Source organism: Aythya ferina, assembly GCF_964211825.1.
Source record: "Aythya ferina genome assembly, chromosome: 7".
NCBI classification, from domain to species: domain Eukaryota; kingdom Metazoa; phylum Chordata; class Aves; order Anseriformes; family Anatidae; genus Aythya; species Aythya ferina.
In genome coordinates, this window is record NC_140302.1 from 26,287,497 (window position 1) to 26,304,201 (window position 16,705).

Genomic DNA, 16,705 nt, shown 5'->3' on the forward strand with positions numbered 1-16,705 from the left:
CCATTGCATCACCCACCCGTGCTGCATGCTCACGCAGCGCCTGGCTGCCGTAGCTGCATCTGCAGAGACCCCTTGTGGAGATGCAGCATTTACCAGGAGGAGAATTTTCTGTTCTCTTTCCTCTCTTTTATATCCTATTTCCTCTCTTCTCTTTTCTCTCTTTGCTCCTTTCCTCTCTTCACCTTTCCCAAATTGTGTTTCTTGTTAGCTGTATCAATTATCCTGTGACCTCAGTGAATACTAGCTCCAGACAGTAATATAGTATATGCAACAGGTCTTTAGGATGTTTTTTTCCAAACTCCTGCCCCAAGTCATGAATTTCTCCATCTTTTCTTCCTCATATCCTTCTTTCTTGCAACACCATAGTGCTGTTTTATGGGGTCATGGTTCCCCACAATGTAAGTATGAACATATTCCTTTTTCTTTTTTTTCTTTTTTTTTTTTTTTTTTAATTATTATTTATTTAGTTGTTTAATTGTTCTTGAAAAACATGCTTACTTAAATCTAAGGGAGAGGCAAGCAAGGCTAATTATTTTGATGAAAATTTCAGGCCCCATCTTTACTGCCTGAAGTTTGTTTGTGTCTGAGGATGATATAAATCTAAACTACGTCAGCACAATAATGCCTTTTGCCAGCCATGGACCAGTGCTCTCCATGTGCTTTCCCATCACTATGTGTTGTGTCCTATGCCCACTTTGCATGAGTATATACAAGCCTGGATCTTGGGGAATCTGCCCTTCTTTGTTGCAAATGTTAACATGTTGCTCCACTAGGTTAAAAGTAAAATTAATCTTTTCAGTGCAGCTGTTACAAGTCTGATGTGTGCAGGTGCTTCTGGCAAAGATTCACATGTGAAACCTCCAGAGCACACAAGTACCCTACATACAGCTAATGGGTATAAAGGATAATTTCCTTAGCTCCTTTCCAGCTAAGGAAATTACACCTGATATCACTGAATATATGTTTTCCTGCTTACCTTTGAACTCATGGGGCAGCTTTGATGAAATGAAAATGGAAGAAGGGTTATCTTAAAGATATTGAATTTTTACCTGTTTAGATAGTACAAACAGTGATAAAGAGTATATGAAATCTCTTTCAAGATGTGAATCCACAGGCAACACAACTTCAATAGTTCTGCCAAATGATAGGAATTGCTCTGTTGGTGTTATATCTGTTCTTCATGGGGGAAATAGTTTTTACCCTAACAACTTACTTTTGGTAACAAAAATAAAAATAAACTCTCATTGTAAACTTTGTATACATTCTTTGCTCCCCTCTATGGGGATTCAAAATATATGCTTAAAATGTTTCCAGAGGAGTTTCTAGATAGATTTTCATGAAGCTGTTGCTTCATGAAAATGGTCTAGATCTTCAAGTTTTCTTCGAACATGAGGAACTGTCATCATGACTTCATAATGACCCAATGACTTCATAAAATATGTGAGACAGTGTTGTGAGAGGAGGTAGAAATAGTGTTTTGTTTGTGTTTGATTTTGTTTTTCATTTTTTTATGCACTTTCTTAATCTTGTTCTGAATGCTCTGTCTGCTAACAGTGCAGTTGAAGGATATGGGAGCTGTGAAAACTGAGCAAATCTCAATGGCTGCCTTTACACTTCTGAAAAAATAAATAAATAGAGTCGATGTGACTGAGTGTACAACCCAAAAGTGCTGCACAGAAAGAGAAATATCTCTTCTGAACAGTAAAAAGTATCTTAGTAAAAGGCAACCTGAAAATCTACTTCTGCCTCTCTCCCACCACTGCAATAACTGCACATTTTCATTTCCTTCTTTTTCACTCTTGGCTTGAAACTGAAGAAGAAGGTCTTGCCTGGGATTTACTGGCAATTGTAAGAGGTGAAAGTGTTTTAATTAGCTATTAAAATGCACATGAATGTCAGGGCTCTAGAGGATGTGTTCCTGTGATGTGTTAATTCATTTTTAATGTGGACAATTAAGTGGTGTCTTTTTTTTTTTTTTTAAGAGGTCTATGGAGCATTGCCTAATGATTCGGCAGGATCTCCTTGGTCATCATATAGTTTCACCTTTCATGTTGCTAGACCCTTTTGACAGGGCCAAAGCTGAACAATGGAAGTTACAGATGCATTGCTCTCAAGTACTCTCATCATGCAAAGTTCCTGGTTTTTGTCCCAGTATTACTACCTGTGTATTTCAGGCCAGGTAACGAGAGCTTCTGACCTAGGCACTCAGGTGCAACTGATTGTAAGTGATAAGGAAGAAGTGAAAAGATCAATCCAGACCTTTCAGAGGTGTCAGTAGCAGCCAGAGAAAGATGAATATTGATTCTAACAGTTAGCCTTTTCTTTAAGTGTTTCTTATGACTGCTCATCCCAGAGAGTGGATCTCTATATAGGTTAGGATCTCTATATAAGTTATATCTGTTTATGATAATGATTTAAGTAACAGCACAAGATACTTTGCACTTCTGCAAGATCATGCACCTCTGCTATCAAGGTGGGCTGCTTCAACTTTTTTTTTTTTTTTTTTCTCCCTTTGTTAGAGGGCTTTGGGAGTGATCCCTATAAAACAGCTGAGCATCTTTTGTTGCATTTGTACTCCGGTGAAGTTGAGACTCCTGCATAGACCACTGAGAGCCATAGGCAAAGTCTGTCCTTAGGTGAACCTACTCCAGTTGATGCTGCAAGCAGTTCTTTCCATATGAAAGTAGCTCTTTGGAACAGAGAAACAATATGCCTTCAAGAACTGGATACGGCAACTCATAAACGAATAATATAACTTTGACTGATGCTCATTGTTACCCTAAGAGAATGACTGGGTGGCTTTACAGCATAAACTGTTTGATTAGGTTTGTATCCTTTTGTGCTATTTGAAATTTCTTTACACTTCACTGTTGCAAGAGAAATGCTCTAAAATATTTCAGTAGCATGAAAAGCAAAGCATAACGTGCAGAGCTTATAATAATGAAACCCAATGCTACAGCATTATTGGTTTGATTATTAGATTTGTTCTATTTTACCTTGTGTCCTATTCCTTCTCCCAGTGATGCAGTTATGGCCAAATGTCAATATTAATATTGTTTCATCTGAGGTGATATAATTGTGCAACAGGATTAGAAAGTTGTCAATAGAACTGAAATTTGCACTCTCATTCACATCCATGAAAACCTCAGAGATTTAATTCTCATATCACATGTGATTCTATTGATTGAAGTCTACAGGAGTCAAAGAGTAATCTGCAATTTGTGTCTCCTGTGCCTACATTAGAGGCCTGTGCATTGCAAAAACGATAGTAGGGGGTAAATAAATACAGCAGCTGGTGGCAAAATCATGAGATTCTTCTCAGAGTTTCTTGTTTTGTTGTATTATATTTATTTTTTATTTTCCTAACTTTTATCACTTCGTACTCTGAAACTAGGAGATATCAATCATTTCCAGGTGGGTAATCTTTCTGATTCTTTTGGAACCATAAATGGTATGGTAATAAAACGGTGCATTTAGATTGGCCTTCTGTGAAGAATTATGTCAGGCAAGAAAATTCTTTTATTCCTCAACAAAAAGACTAAGTTACCCTCTGAGCCTTTAAATCTTATCTTTGCTCTAGCAAAGATGTGGACCATAAAAGTTTTGATTCCTGTAGCTCTAATTGCTCATGCTGAGTTCTCACCCCATCTCACATGTTTAAGTTGAGTCAGAAAGAGTCTGGTCCTTGTAATGGAGGGACTGAACAGAAAATTTAGGTGATTCAGAAGATGTTTCTATTCTATCAAGCCAATTGCTGAGCTAACATCCTTGCCTGCAGAACTGGAGGCCTCTGCTGAAAAAGGTATGTTTATATGATAGATTTGTGTAATACAAAATTCATGCTTACTTCCAACCATGATAATCTCCATCCCCTATCTTCCTTTCAAACTAGACCATTTCATTTGTCGTAATGGTAGAAATTTAGTTTTCTTTCCCCTTCCATTTTAATAGTATATCAGTCCTGCTACTATTTACATATATTTTGCTATTTAGCTCCCCCACAGCAATAGCAAAACTTCTGCTTCAGTTAGTGTTTTGTGTATTGCCAGATACTGATCTATCAATATCTCAGTGAATAATGTGACTGATCTGTTATTTCTTTCAGCCTTCTGCTTCTTTTATACCTTATTGTCTTACTCTGAAAGTGATTTGAAGGAAGGAAATGGAAAAGTTTTTCTTTTTTTTTCCTTTTTTTAATGAAAAACTACTGTGTGGCTCTTAATTTGTTTAAAACAATAATAATGCAAGACAGAGAAAAAGTGTGGAACTGGAAGGAAGTGGTATTTATTTCTCACAGTCCTTAGTTCATTATGTAGTCTTGGGACAGGACCAAAACTAATTTTATTTATTTATTTTTTTTTTCCTAAACAAAACCACAACCTCATTTCACGTCTAAGAAACTCTTGGAGTTCATGGAGGTCTTGGCCTTTCTGCTTCACATTGTTATTTCTTTGAGTGGGCAAGGAAGAATGAAATGGAAAAATTGGACTCTATGCCTTGCTAGTGATGTTCTGGTCTTGGGACAGAGTGGATTTAGATGGGATTCTCAAAGCTTTGAACTGAATATTCCTGTCTCCTCAAAATCAGAGAGATCTGGCCTGGGGCTAGGAACATGTATAAGCTCCGTAACTTCTTTAGAAATAGCTTTCATTACCTCAGTGAAGAGATGCAATATGAATGTATAGCCAATGATGAATATTTAAAAAACTACATTCCAAGGCTGGAAGGATAATTAAATCTTTCCATATATTTTGCTGTATCCTTAGCATTAACTCAAAAGTAAATAACTCCAGAACATATTTTTTGTGATGAGTTTCAGTATGTTGTTTTCTTTATATTCTGAGTGAGAACTTCTCGAAAACTTACTGTCATGACATTCTACAAGGCTCTCCTAGCTTATCTTATTTAATGCTGATCCATCAAGGTTGCCACATAAACATAATGTTGTAAATGAAGTAGTCAAGGCAAAGAAGATCAGTGTCAGACTTTGACATGCATGATAAGCTTTTCTGATCATCTCTCTTTTATGGAGATCAAAGGCTAGAATATACTGCCAGATTACCAAGGACTTTTTTTTTTGTTATCATTATTATTTTATTTATTTACTTATTTATTTATTTTAAGTTTCTCCCCAGATATCAGCAGAAAAGAAAAAATTTCTTTAAAATGGCTATAAAATTCATTTGGATTTTTTGTTTTGTGTGTGTGTTTGTAGTTTGGATATCTCATTATAAAGTGTTAATGCAGGTATTCCAAGGCATAGAGAATGTTCAACAAAAAGAGATTTGGTTATCTGTATCAAAACATTTCTTCTCTCTGTAGGAGAGAGACCTGCAATGAGACACTGCAAGAATTGTGCAGCAAGATGAATTCTGTAACCCCCAACATTTCAGTATTTGCTGGCTCACTTTTTTACTTTTTATTTTTATTTCATTAGGGATATGAATGCTATTTTTTTGCCAGCATGTTGACCAGTCACACCTTATTCACATCAGACTGGAACTTGCATAACGAACTCTCACCTTTTACTACCTAGTGTGTTTATAGTCCAGTTTCTTTGTTTCTCTGGGAAGAAGAAACACAACTGGTCAGCCTGACCTGTGATCCAGTGACCAGCTCTGAGGAGGAGGTGTGAGTAAGAGTGATGGTGAGACACCTTGGGTACCCATCTGATCAAAAGATGACCTGCAAGGTCAGTCCAGCCACCATCCTGTAACCTGACATTACAACTGCTGGCTTGTTGCAACATCTGGAAGTTTCTCTTTTCAATGCTCTGACATATTGGAAAGAAATATACTTGAAAAACTTGCTTACATCTACACTAGTAAATGTAATAGATTTCTTGCAGTGATATATGCAATAAAATTGCATATTGTGAATGTAATGGCAAGAAATTCTGCATATATAATGGTAAGAAAACCTTTTCAGCAGTACCACTCAGAGAAGTGTTATTCTTTGTTTCCATAACAGAGCATCTGAGCTGAGTTGGCTTTCAGTTCTTGTTTTCTTTTCTAGGATAAATTTCAACCATGCTGAGAGATCTTTTTAGTATTGCATTCTTTGGAAACGTTTAAGTTCAGATAAGACCTTGGAGATGCATCAAAACTGAAAACTGTGAAATGTACTGCTTGTCATGAAATCAGATAAATCATAATAATACACGCAATTTAAATAATGTCTGAAATGTTCAAAACCCTGCACAGACATTAACCCATTAAATGGGACAATGGATACAAATTTCCACAGCTTTGATTTGTAGAACTTGAAGCCGCACTTAGTTTAATTCTAAACAGACTAGAATTTCACTTGCACTGTACAAGATGCAAACAAGACATGATTATGTGTGAGAAATATGATCAAGTATTGGTAGACTCTGAGAAGGAGAATTGGAGCAATGAAATCCATATTTATTTATTTACATATTCACCCATAAATGTTTGGGGTTCACAACATAAAAACGCAGAATTCTCCCCACTCACTTGCCATGACTGATCCACAGGAAGAAGTCACAGCATTAAGTTCGTGGACCATCAAGAGCTGGTTTTGAGGGGAGAGGTTGGTTCTTTTGTTTATGTTTTTAAGTTCAGGCAGCTGAAAATTACTTTTGAAAATCAAAATTCCAAAATGAGATCTCAGGGCCTGTTTTTATTGGGGGGGGGGGGGAGGAGGAGGAGGAAGGAGTGGAGGGAAGTCTCAGGTGAGTCATCTCTCTTAATTGCCTATGTTCCCAGTACAGTTATCTCCATCTGAACTAGTCTCCCCAGACTCACTAGTTGTCAATGAAATGAAATAATGGCTTCTTTGCACTCTTGTGCAGCCTCATCTGACTGCTTGGAAATATTTATTTATTTCATAGAGCTTTGCTTTAGGATACTCATTGGCTTATCAACTAAGTGTATCTTGGAGGAAAAGTTCAGAGAAATGTCTACTTATCAACCATTGGTGCTATATGATGTGAATCCCATCTGTTTACCAGCAATATGAAGGTTCTTCCCTAATTCCAGTGAGACCCTAATATGAGGTAAACAGCACAAAAGCAATCTGTCTTTCACTCAGTTTTAGGCCTGTCGTATGAAAACTCCAACAAGGCTTCCTTTCCATATTGTTTATAAACCTGACTTGATTACCAGAACAGAACAGCAGTTTCTTCTGTTGAAAAGTTGTCTACTGTTTGAGAAAACTAAGAAAAGTATCATAAGAGTTCTTGTAGTGCCAGAGATATTGCTGAAAGGGTAAGTGGGATCCTGCTGGATGGTGCTTGTAGCCATGGACTGACCTTTCCTACCCTGGGAGCTGTTGCACACTGAAACCTGGGGAATGTAGCGATGAACCTCAGGTCTATTCCTGTCCCTGCTGATTTGAGCTCTGTTGAATGACCTGGGGCAAGACGTGTTCTCTTGATTTGTCTGAGACAGTGGAGCATGTCTGGTTTGTGACTGCTGCAAAGCAAGTTATGGTAAAGCTGACCAAGAGGGGGTGAGAGAGACATGGATGAAAACATGGATGGGTGCTTGGGGGTGGGATGATGGACATGGGAAGGGGGAACAAAACTGAAGGATAGTCAAACTGAAAGGCTGATTGCTTCTGGCAAGAAATCAGCAGAGCAAATAGAAACAAGTCTGCTTCTCATTGCAAATCTACTGCCTGCTTTCTCCAACTAGTCTATAGGCTCATCACAGCTCCTGGTCTCACATATGCACTATCAAAAATTCAGTGGATAGATGCACCCGCTGTTTCTCAAACCTCTTTATCTTATTTGTTATCATTTTTAGTATTAATCTAGTGACCACCTGTTTCCTGAGGAAAAAATAGTCGTCATACACAGAGCATCTTGTGATAGATGTCCCTAGAAATTTTCATTTTCATACAACTTAATTCTTCGTCTTATTCTTCCTTCCATTTCTTCTCTCTGTGCCTGTAGGCCCACTATGCATGGACACATGGCTCCTGTGACAGCCTGATGTATTAATCATGCAATCATCCCATGAATTTCTTACAACTTGACAGGCTGCTGGTGGTTCAGAGACTAAGCTGAGAGAATCTCTAAATAAGCCTCTAATACAAATAAATGACAGACATTGACCCCTAAGGACGTTGACAACATGGCTTGACCCTAAACGGCAGGAAGACATGGCAATCTGTCTTTGTCCTATCAGGATATATTTTTTTTTTCTTGCCCTATTATTTTCTCTAGTTGAGAAATCTCAGGAGTATTGGATTTTTAAAGAGATTTGAATGTTCATATGGAGATCAGCCTCTGGATGCTTCTTTCTTTGGCATATTAGGAATATAGCATCAAAAAGCAAAACAATTCTAAAAGGACTATTAGCACATTGTCTCATCAGAAGTTTCCCACTGTATTTTATTTAAAAAGCAAAGCATTTATTGGAAAAGACAAGCACTGATCCCTACCAACATCACATGTTTTTGGAAGCAAAATTTTCTTATTAAGCTGGTTATGACAATTTTACAACTGGAAAACAGCTTCTCTTGTATGACAGTTTTGGTTAACACAGACACAGTCAGAAAACTTTGGATTTCTCTTGTGCCTGATGAACTAAGTTAGTATCACAGTAAGAGTTGTTTGAAGGAGACAGGAAAAATCAGTCTTTGTGTTTGTTCAAAGTATACAACTGCAAGTATAGTTTTCTGTGAGTCTGCAACATGAAGAACATTGTGTTGCCATGAAAAACAGAAAAAAATACCAAATGTTGATATCATTCCTGCTGAAGAGAGAGGGTATATGTGTGCTTCATGGTTTTTATTTTCTTTTTCTTTCTTCTCCTCCTCCTCCTCCCCCCCCCCCCCCCCTTTTCTCCTGCATAGCTCAGGGTGGGAGGACAGGATCCATCTACGTGCTCATCTTGTCTGGAAACTGCTTTTCATTTTCTTTTGCCTGCTTGAAGAATAAACTCCTTTAACTGTCTTTGTTTCCTGAATTGCTTTCAGCGGTTGATAAGAAGTCCCCTAATCTCTTGTTTTAAAAGCACTCAACACTGCCCATAAGCAATCTGATTCCTCTGAAGTTCTGTCGTCTCAAGTCATATCTCTTAGCATCAGTGAAAGAAAAGAGTTATCTGTATTATGTTCATACAGATGACTTAAACTGAAAGTTCTGGCTATAGGGCACAACAGCTCAGATACCACAAGATGCATCTGTTTTTCTGGGCTTGTTTTGCTTTGAAGGAATAGCAACTTTGTGATCATTTTAATACTTGCTTTTATTTGTTCCTGCAGGCTGCAGAAGAATGTGGCAGTGGGGAATACAAAGCCTGGTTCCCCTTGTTGCAATAAATTGTTTATGATCACTGCTGTGGAGGAAGGATTGTTCCCTCATATTTACCACAGACACAGGAAAGATGGTGGAGAAAGGCAATTTATACATTGATTTGGTCCCCATTTCTGCTGATGATTCAATGTTACTTTGGGCAGATCCCATGGAGACTGTTCTGAGGTTTGCTCCTGGTGCATCATAGCTGCTGCCTCTGGACTTCCTGCCATCCTTTCTGTCTGCCCAGCAATACTACCAATGGCACTGAAGGGAAGGGTGGTGTCACTTCTGGGATGGGCCCTTGCTAGAAGTGGGGTGGAAAGGCTGAAGGTGAGGAAAGGAAGCCTTTTAGCTGAGATGCATAGGACTAGAGTGTTTTCCAGGTACCAATGCTATAATACCTCCAGATCAGATAAAGTTGTGGCTTTTTTTTCTTTTTTTCTTTTTTCTTTTTCTCCATGGAGTGAAAGGGACAGTAAATTTGCAGTTGTTCTTTTTCTTTCCCTTTTGCTTATCAGCCTAGAAAGTCTGCTGTGTAGCTGTTTGCTTTAATAGTCACTGTTGTTTTGAATATCTGGCCTCAGTAGTGGGATTTCATAATGAGGAAATCTGACCCTCAGGTTTTTGGAGACTAGCCCTCTGTGTATATATCCATAACTAGGTTCATTTGATCTATGTGTTCCTTCCTTAAGTCTTTAACTGCTGGCTATTGATCTGTGGTCTACCTGTGTTTAAAACTAAAGCAATCAAAAACCAACCAACCAGCCAACAACAACCAAAAAAAAACAAAAACCCACTTGCTACTGTGAAATGTGTCCCAAGTCTTGGTCCCCAGATTTTTGAGCCAGGGATGTGATTCTGCAGAGCCATCAACCATTTCTTTAGCTTTGAAGATGCTGAAATGGTCCCTGGCTTCAAAAGAACTAGTTCCCTGCCTGTCACTAAAAATCGTTGCTTAGGGCTAAAATCTGATTTTCTTTTCTGTTACATGAACAGCCAGAGGCTCAGCCTGCCTTCTCTGTTGAGTTTGGTGCTGCCTAGTCTTAACATTTTCAGTACTCAGTAGCATACCCCACTCTTGTATTTTGAGAGGGATTGCACTCCCCTTACATCATATGGGAATCCCATTTTTCTGTCTCAAGGGTGGATGGTGTAAGGCACTTATAAATCATTGCAGATTGTCTTTGTTGTCTATTGCCACGTAAATTAAGTCCATTCATGTACTTTCTACTGTTTCTTCTTCCCTTTCATTTGTTGTCTGGTTTCTACCAAATAGTACATATTTGGTGAAATTCCTTAAAACAGCATTACTTTTTAATTAACAACTTTTTTTTTTTTTTTTTTTCTATCTAGGTCTGCCAGTAGCTGACAAAGTAGAAAGGTGTGCTTTTCTCTCTTTCCTGTATAGAGTTAGACGCAATGCCAATTTAATCCGCGACTGAGGCTCTGCAATGGTGCAAGTCTATCCTACTACTTCAAATTCAGTGATGCAACCTGAGTTTATGCTAATTAACTTTCAGGGCTTGAACCAATGTAAAGCTTTTGGACTCTGACACTTCTTTGAAAACATTCCCACATATTGATTTTCTTCATTTACATTTGTTTGCTATCTCTGTCTCATTCAAAGCAGTCAGGCCTGGTTTGCTTCTCTCTTCTCTGGAAAAGTTCTCTGCAGTAGGAACTATTGTTAGAATCAGAATCCTGATCTAAGAGTATTGTAAGAAATGTTCCAGCAATTCCTGTCAATGGAAGGCTTGAAGGGTAAGCCCTGAGTCTCTGATATCTGGGGATAAGAGAACAAAGGGGTCTCAGAATAACTGCTAACTATTGTGACTATTGCATGGGACACCAGGCAAGTCTCTGATATCCAGCCAAGATGGATGAAGGACAAGGACAAAGCCTGGGAGGAAGACTACAAGCCTTCAGCATGAGAAACCCCCAGAGGGACCACGGGGGACTGCTACGCATGCACCAGTGGGAGGGTTTGGAGTCTGGGAACTAATTATAATAACCCTGCCTTTTCTAGAAGTAGGAATGAACATGTATTAGCCTAGAAGCATAAAAAGCAGCCACCTGATGTAATGTGTGTGTGTGTTGGAGGAGCCCAGACTCCCTGCACACCCTCTTTACTTGCCTTTTATTAATCCCGTAAATAAATCTTATAAAGCTAAGTTGACTCGGAATTTGTAACAGCATGATGAAAAATGTTACGCCCCAAGTTGGAAACTGGAGAGGAAAATGTTCATGTATACGTGAGAATTGTACTCAAATATCTAATAACACCTTTTCTTACACCTTAATAGAGGTTTGCACCTTTTATGGGAAAACTTTAAACCTGAGAAGCAACAGACTGTTTTCTACATTTCCTGATATGATATCATGATATAGGTATGATATCATTATTTGATATCATAGTCCACTGCAGGCTGAAAAGTAGCCTGTGTCTCAGGTACTGTTTTATGCCTTTGCTTTTGTTACTACATGCTTGTAAGTCTTCAAAAGGGAAATGAAATTATCCTACCCAGAAGAAGCACCATCCAGAAGACACTTGAGTTGTTAGGGCCTGAATTCTCACTGAAACCAAAGGCAGGGATCTTACTGACCTGAAGAAAAGGGCTTTAATCTCTCCTGGCTTGTTTAGTCCTGAAGGATCATGAAAGAGACGCGTGTCCTTGTATCTGAAGAGGAGGTGAAGGAACAGCTAGTTCAAGGAACACACAAATTTGTTGCGCCAGACTAATAGGTGGTTGGCTCTGAGCTGGGAGACTGCAACAGAATCATTTAGGTTGGAAGAGACCTCCAAGATCACAGAGGTCAACCTCTGGCCTAACACTAACAAGTCCTCCACTAAACCATATCACTAAGCTCTACATCTAAACATCTTTTAAAGACAGCCAGGGATGGTGACTCAACCACTTCCCTGGGCAGCCTATTCCAACACCTAACATCCCTTTCAGTAAAGAAGTTCTTCCTAATATCCAACCTAAGCCTCCCCTGGCACAACTTCAGCCCATTTCGCCTCGTCCTGTCACCAGGCACGTGGGAGAATAGACCAACCCCCACCTCGCTACTGTGAAATGTGTTCATCTGATTCGTGTCAATATGGAACAATGTTAGGGCCGCACGGTATGATGAATGTGACCTTCTGTCTTACATACCCTCGTATAACCACAAGTCTAAGAAAAACAAAGTGGTTAATGTATATAGTTCTTGTATCTTGCAAACAAATGTTTTAGCAATTCATGTCAATGGAGAGCTTGAAGGGAAATATATTTGTAGGATTTTCCTTGAAGTCTCTGATATCTGGGGGGGGGATCAGAATAACTGCTAACTATTATGACTATTGCATGGGACACTTATGCAAGTCTCTGATATCTGGCCAGAAGATTAAGGAGAAGGGGAAAGCTGAAGAACGACTAAAAGACAAAGCTTGCAGGGGACGCTGTGCAAGTCTCTGACATACAGCCAAGTTGGACAAAAGAGAAGGACAAGAGAGAAGAAGACTATGAGCCTTCAGCACGAGAGACCCCCAGAGGGACCACTGGAGACTGATACGCATGCTCCAGTAGGAGGAGTTGGATTCAGGAAACTAATTATAATAACCCTGGATTTTTTAGAAGTAGTAATGAATATGTATTAGCCTAGGAGCATAAAAATCAGCTGCTTGATGTAACTGGTGTGCGTCTTGGTGGAGCAGAGACTCCCAGCGCACCCAGTGCTGTTTGCTTATCTCTATTCCTTTAATAAATCATAAACTTTGATTATAGTCCTATTTTGAAGACTGAGCCATTTATTACACTACAGCCTCCTTTAAGGTGCCTGTAGAGTGCAATAAGGCCACCTCTGAGCCTTCTCTTTACCAGGCTGAACAATCAGCTCCCTCAGCCACTCCTCATAAGACTTTTTCTCCAGACCACTCACCAGCTTCATTGCCCTTCTCTGGACTTGCTCGAGCACCTCCATGCCCTTCTTGTAGTGAGGGGCCCAAAACTGAGCACAGTACTCGAGGTGCGGCCTCACCAGAGCCGACTACAGGGGGACAATCACTTCCCTAGTCCTGCTGGCCACACTGCTTCTTATGCAAGCCAGGATGCTGTTGGCCTTCTTGGCCACCTCAGCGCACTGCTGGCTCATATTCAGCTGACTATCAACCAATGCTCCCAGGTCCTTCTCTGCCAGGCAGCTTTCTAAACACTCAACCATCTTCAGACTTCCAGATCTAGAGGAACACTTTGGCTACAGCCTAAAAGCCACATGTACAGAAGCTCCCCCAAGCCAGCCAATCTTCTCCCCGCGACCTGCCAGAAAACAGCTGTCCTGGTTTCAGCTAGGATAGAGTTAATTCTCCTCCTAGGAGCTGGTAGGGTGCTATGTTGTGGATTAGGATGAACACGCCGATGTTTTAATTGTTGCAGAACAGTGTTTACACTAAGCCAAGGACGTTTCAGCTTCTCACTCTGTGCTGCCAGCGGGCAGGCTAGGGGTGCAGCAGGAGCCAGGAGGGGACAGACCCAGGACAGGTGACCCAAAGTAGCCAAAGGAGAATTCCGTACCGTATGGGGTCATGCTGAACAATATATAGGGGTGGCTAGCTGGGGAGGGGGGTGGCTGCTCGGGATTAGGCTGGGCATCGGTCAGTGGGTGGTGAGCAATTGCGTTTTGCATCACTTATTAAACTGTCTCTGTCTCGACCCACAGGCTTCGTTTTCCTATTTCCCGCATCCCAGAGAGGGAGGGGTGAGGACGAGTGAACGGCTGAGTGGTGCTTAGCTGCTGGCCGGGGGAAACCACGACAACAGCAATGTAGTCATGTAACCAAATTAAAGCCAAAACTTTCAGGCTGGTCCTTGACCTGAATAGGGAGTGAGGATTCAGATCCTGGCATTTATACGTGACAGTTTATAAGCAGCCAAAGTAAATACTGCAGTTAGAGGTCATGGCACTAGATTTTGAAAAGTCCTGCATAAAGAAGAGATCTCAGAAAAGCAAATTTAAACAATGTTAATGTCAAGAAAAGTCTTTCTGATTGCTATATTCTTTATCTGTCGTGACTAGACAGATGAAAATCTATGATGGCAATTTTGCCATTTAAGTCATTTTCTTTTTTTTTTTTTTTTTTTTTTTTTTTTGCTATTTATTTCTTTTATTTATGTTTATTTATCTTATTTTAACAGGCTCTGTACTAATTTTCCTTGCAGAATGACTAGCAGAAATATGACCCTTACGTGCCTTTTGTATTTAATTCATTAGGTCAACTCTAACCACTAAGTCCCTTGTCAGGTTCTTTCTGTTAGCAATAAGGAGCAATTGAACCTTAAACATTGAAACGAGCTTGTTGAGCCTATTCCACAAGGTCTCATGACTCCACACATGTGAAATGAAATCTGCCAGGTGGGGATCATTTGACCTTTGCTATATAGGAAGCATGAGGAGTCATGGGAAGACTTGCCACTCCAGAGGAGTTTGAGGTTCAGGTTACTTGGGGTGCTTTTCTACTGTTGTGGAGAAATGGACTCAGTGTTCCAAGATAGACTGCTTTTTCTTCATGTTTTCTGCTGTCTCTATATGAATTGGTTTTAGAGACTCTATGAGCTAGTTACGTTAGTGGTGCCTTCTCAGTACAGTAAAACTCTGGTGGTACTACTTCCCTGTGAAGTATTTTGGCAGTGATTTAAGTTCAGAAGCTGGCAGGTAAGTGTTCCTGGGTTCTACAGTTGTTTTGTGTTGGTTAGTTTGAGTACTTCCTTCACCTTGTCTGTTTTCTGTGAAGTTACTTACGTGGATTCTAAGCTTCCTTTCCAGCCCTAAAAAAGAATAAGAATATTTAAAAAAAAAAAAAAAAAAACAAAAAACAAAAAACTCAAAAGGTCAAGTGCATGCAGGTGCAGGTAAGGCTGACTTTGCAAATGTTTTTAGGTATTTGTTAAGATTGAACAACAGGCTGTATGAAAAAGGTGCCTTACTGTGAATTCAAATCTTGCTTTGTGGTAAGAAGAAGCAGATTTGGGTAGATACTGGTGGCATTATTTCTTTTATGAAGTGTCAATTGTGAGAATGTGCTGTTCTTTAAAGAAATGCTGTTTTCACAACGCGCAAGTCAAAAGCCTTAACTACTAGAAGTTACAGTTTCAAGGATATAACTTGAGAGAAAGAAATTATCATTGGCCATCTCCCCCTGACCCCCCCCATAGAGCGGCTACCTGAAGAAAAAGCGTGAAAGGTGTCATTGTTAAGAGTTTCTGAGGTAGGGTCAGGGGAAGTTGTGTTTTCCCACTTGTTCACTCTCACTTTCTTCTCCAGGCAAGTTATGGTAGCTTTCCAAAGCTTCTACTGTGCTTGGGATGTTCAGACGAGCTTGTTGTTTTCATAAGTCTCCTGAATGCATTTGAGGTTTTGTCTAAGGTTAAAAATTCCTGAAGAGGGTCAGCCAGAGATGGGTCATGAGGCAGGACAGATATGTGTGGTGGGGAGAGTGGGAGGATGCTGGGTCCCCAGTCCTGGGGGAATGGAGAGAAGAAAGAATTTTTCTTGTTTAAGTTGCTGGAAGTTTGTGCTGCTGTAGGGTTTTCACACCATTTGACCTAGCTGCAGGGAACCCAGGTGACTCAATGGCCTAAAAATATTTATGAAAGTCTGCCCTTGCACTTCAGGCTTCCTTACAATAATATTAAATATTAAATTATCAAAAGAGAACTCTGCAAAAACAGAGTTCTCCCTCTTCCCCCTAGATGTTGTCAGGCCCATTTGTAGCCTTTCTCCTAACCTATCTTGACCTCTTCAGGTGGCTTTCTGCAGCCACTCTGAGTCTGTAGAATAAAATACCTATTCCCACTTCAACACGGGTTAGTCATTGAATATGTATGTGTGAATGTGTATGTATCTCTCTTGGGTACAGCAGCAAAACACAACCTTGAGTGTTTGTTTGCCAGTGATGTCTGCATGCTGAAAACTGAAAGTTCCTACTACATTCATTAAAATACATGTTTTGGGCTGAGGGCATCATTAGCAGCTTTGTATTGCTCATGGCCATTCACCACCATACGGCGTGTCAGCAGGGATCACGTTAATGATCTGGAACAGCATCATGAGCAGGGCACTCACAGGGACATCACACATCCCAGGAAAGGTTTTGGGGAAGACTTGCTTAAAAAGGAAACACTGCTGCAGCAGGACTCCTTGAATTTTGATAAAAGTTTATAAACAGATTTCTGAAACATATATTTACTTTAGAATACCCAATACTGTGATGTTGTATATTAAATGCTTACTTTTATTAGCATAGCAATTATGTAGGAGCTCCTTACCTTAAAGTCCTACTTCTCAATATTTTATACTTGATAGAAAATGTCATTCAGTGTTCATTCAGATAAGCCTTATATAGACTAGATTACTTTGCTTCCAGAGGTCTAGTATGGGTGCTGGATGAAGAAGTTG

The 16,705-nt window shown here is 39.7% G+C and overlaps 1 long non-coding RNA gene across 1 annotated transcript in view; it reads left to right on the top strand.

Moving 5' to 3' along the window:
* Positions 1–14,734: 14,734 nt before the first annotated feature.
* Positions 14,735–16,705, top strand: part of LOC311440228 — a 33,727-nt gene continuing 31,756 nt past the window's right edge. The window contains exon 1 of the long non-coding RNA XR_014695276.1: positions 14,735–14,962. This is a non-coding gene — a long non-coding RNA (uncharacterized lncRNA). The remainder of the gene's footprint in view (positions 14,963–16,705) is intronic.